We start from the raw sequence: 4,283 nt of genomic DNA, 5'->3' as shown, positions 1-4,283 counted from the left end.
ACTTAATAAGTGGTTAAGTGGTTGCTATCATTTCGTGGCTTTATTCTTAGTGGTACTTCCGTGTGTACTTTGCTACAACGAGAACAATAAATATATCTTAAATTAATTTCAGATTAATTAAATAAATAAATATTTATTTATTAATTATTTTTTATATAAAAAATATTATTATATTCATATGAATTTAATTTAAATTAATGATCCTTCACTATGTTTTGGAATTAACAAAGATTATAAGTGACTTCTTTCTCATACCTCATTTAATATAATAAAAATTCATGTTCAAATATAATTTACGTACTATATTGTGCTGGTGTTTCATTATTACTCTTCACCTCTTCTTAATAATTTTTAATGTATTTTAAGCGCAGATTTATTTTATCTACCATATACAGGTATATATATTTTATTTGAACCAAATTGCTACAATTATTAACTTTTTACTTTTAATAAACAGTATTTAGGACAAAATAGTTTTCTGGGACTTTAGTTCGAAGGCACACACCACTGCCTCATATATCTCTAATTATAAAAAAACAAAAAACAAAAATACCATTAAATTTAAAATTTAGCAATAGTTGTTTAACAAAAAAAATAAATAAAAAAAAATAAAAAAAATACAAAAAAAAAATAAAAAAAACATTTTTTAAATTACTCACCTCTTAACATTAATTAGGCACTTTTTCACCACGACTATAACAATTTTGATTATTATTTGTTGACCAAAATACAATGAACGAGGATCTTATCAAAAAATCGAAGTTTATTGATTACATGACTAACAAATTTATTTTAGCTTTTTTATTAGCATTTGACTAAACTAGCACTTAGTGACTGTAGATAGAAATATAGATTACCAAACTAGTTCAACACTTCAAATTATCTTTAAATCATAATTTTTTATTGTGTGGTGTGATAATTCTTAATAATTATTTTCAAATTTTTTTCCTATTGCTTTTAATTAATTTTAAAATTAAATCAGTTCCATATACTTGAGGCATGTGCTTTGTTGTAGAATAACAAAGTAGGTTGAATTTCACCGCTAACAAAGTTTGTAGATTTAGAGTTGTAGATTTATAGGTATTAATTATATGTATATTGCAAGTATAAACTTAAAAGCCAATAGTTTAAATCTATTTTACAGTTACGGTTTATTAAGCGACAAACAAAAGATTTTAGGTTTTTTTAACTGCTCAATTGGAGGACAATTTTTTTTAAACCGTAAAATCAAATTTAATGTTATTTGAAACAAGCTTTCGGGGTCATCTGTCTTAATGAAGAAAAGTGAGGAAGCTTGAGATATCCTCCACTATAGTGGTTATTTAATGTTAAGATATGTAATCAGACTATATTAATCAATATTTTTGTATGTAGATTGCTCAAATATATCAAAATTTTTCATTTAAAAAAAATGTTAAGAAGATACAATTAAAAGTGTGGTGTTGTGTTGAGGTTTTTCCAAAATAGTGCAACTGGGCATTTTCAATCTTTCTTACCTGTGGGGTTTCTACAGACTCTCCTACTTCTACTCTTTGACTTATTAATGTATTCCTCACAAGCTTCGCTGATTATTCAATGACTGATCTAAGATCTGCATATCGCCCAGTACGGCTAATGACTGCTCTGAGTTTAGATAGTGCAGTTTTGATTGAAAGGGAGACCTAATCTTCTGCCATGGTTTCCTAGTTTACAGTGACCTATAAGTAAACTCACCAAAAGACTGATATCTCTACGTGGTATCTCAATGAGAATTTCGTATTTCCTTTTATCAGAACATGACCAGATTGCATACAGATGCCTGCATATCGTTGAGTCTTCCCATCTTTTATTAAAAATACATAAGTTATAACTATTGGCAATTATTATTTGTTATTCTTAGTTATAGAAGTAGTAGATATGATTTTGTTCTAATGTCACTGTTAACAATGTCTTGTGATCCACATTTATAATTGGTTTATGTAGAACGCTTGTATTAAAACATAAGGACGCATTCAAAAGATATTTATTCTATTGATTCGCTACATTTAATATAAACAGTTAATATGTATATATATATATGTATATACATATATGTGTGTATAAAAAATTACTAAAAATAACTGAAAACTTTTATTTTTCATACAAACACACATATGTCAAATAAATAATATTATATATAAATAAATTCGCTTAGTTAAATAAATACTTGGATAGAAAAATAATTTTTGCAAAAAGATTTTTATTTTTATTTTTATTTTTATTTTGTTCTGATAAAATTGTTAAAAAAATCGCCATTGTGTGTTGTATCTGAATTGGTTGTTTGAAATCATGCCAAAAGCACATCAAGACGTTTGACAATTACGTTTGACATGCGTTACGTGTTGTTGTACTCTCTGCATAGCAGAGATAGTGTGTAGCAGCAGCAATCTTAGCAGCTGTAGCGGTGCGATCGAGTTTGCATGCAATAACGAGTGCAGCGCCGCCGCTACTGTAACAACTTGTTACAGCATACACAACAAAACAAAAAAAAAACAAAAAGCAAAGAGAAAAAATGAAAAGAAATTAAATAATAAATTAAAGACAATTTTGTTTTGATTCCTTTTTCTATTTGTTTTGCATAATTGTTGGCATATGCAAAACTGCTGAGCATTGATTTGTTGTCTTTGTTTATCTCTGCTTTTTTTTACTATTTTTTTCACTGCTTGACTGCTTAACTGCATTAAAGATTGTTTATGTGTAGTTCTTGCTACTGGTGTTATTATTATTGTTGTTGTAATTATTACTGAAGTTGAATTATAGCAATTACTTTTGAGTTTTTTAATGACAATTGTTTGAGTATTGCATGTGCTATGCTAATAAGTTACTTTGTTGCTTTTATTGCTATTAATGCGTTTGTTGTTGTTGTGTGTTTGTTGTTGTTTGTGTGTTTGTTGTTGTTTGTGCTTTAATGCTGCTGCTGCTGTGCTTTGTCGTTGTTTGTGTACATTTGCTATTGTATTAAACGTAATTGTTATTACTTTTATTCTGGCTTGTTGGTTTTGCTAATCATATACAGTAAGACCCCGCTTAACGCGTAGGATAGGTTCTATCAAAATAGAGCGTAATGCGAAACAGCGCTAAACGAGGCTATCTTGACATGTAAATAATGGGATTCGGGGAAGATTGATAGAAAATTGTTTAGGTATTAAATTTAATAATTGTTTTCTTTAATAATAATAAAATCAAATATTTATTTTCTACAAAAACAAAAACAATGTAAACAAATATATGTATATAAAAACAAATAAAATTTTAAGTCAGTCAGATCAGTCAGATCATTCAGTCTATTCTGTGTTTCCAACCTTTTGCTTTTTTGTATAGAAGACATCTGATAAAGTTTGCGTTTTCCTTTTCCAACTTCTGTTAGAAGTTATTCATAAGTGGATAAAGCATCTATAACACCCCTTCTTGATTTTGAACTCCTGTCTAAACTTGGATTTTCAACAAATTGGTCTATAATTTCAGTTGTAGTGGTCAAACTGCTTTTTGCTCTTTTTCGAAATTACTACTATCAAAATTTTTGTTTTCTGCTTGCTCAGTTAATTCTTTGAGCTCATCATTAGAAAGACTAGCAGTTGTTTCTTGAACTAATTCTTCGACGTCTTCCACATTTACCTCATCTAAATCGGTTTGTTTCGCTAAGTCCACTATTACTTCCACTAATTCATCCATATCGACATTGGACTCTCTGTTTAATGTCTTCGCTCTTACTTAAATGAAGCCAAATGTTCTTCTATACTCCTTTTAAAAGATCTCTCTGTTTTCTACAGCATTCATGATATTGTAGTTTTATCAAAATGCTCTTATTGATTGCTTCTCTTCTTTAGCGTTAAGCGGGGTCTTACTGTATTTAAATTAGTAGTTTACTGTAGTTTAGCACATTTTAAATATTTTATATTTTCTGCGTTTAGATTTATTATATTTTATTATTTTTATATTTTTTTTTATTCTATTTTAGTTTAGTAAGAAACCAATTTTTTATAAATTTTTTTGTTAAAATTTGCTGACTTTTTTTGTGTTCCGTTGGTTACTGTTTGCTGTTAATGACTCAAATAACGGATTTTTATGCAAGTATTACTGACATTGGTATTTTTTTTGTTTTTTTGTTAACCAAAAATGAATGAAAATCGGTTTTGTTATCTCTGAAGATCACGACAGAAACCTGTTCGCACCAAAAAGTGAATGTATAATGCATATAATTTGCTTCTGGCTTTCGTGCTGATTTTTTGTTTCGGACAAAGCTTTGTTTTTAATAAATTATATAC

Source organism: Teleopsis dalmanni, chromosome X (assembly GCF_002237135.1).
Source record: "Teleopsis dalmanni isolate 2A chromosome X, ASM223713v2, whole genome shotgun sequence".
Taxonomy (NCBI): domain Eukaryota; kingdom Metazoa; phylum Arthropoda; class Insecta; order Diptera; family Diopsidae; genus Teleopsis; species Teleopsis dalmanni.
Note: the sequence above shows the minus strand (reverse complement) of the source record.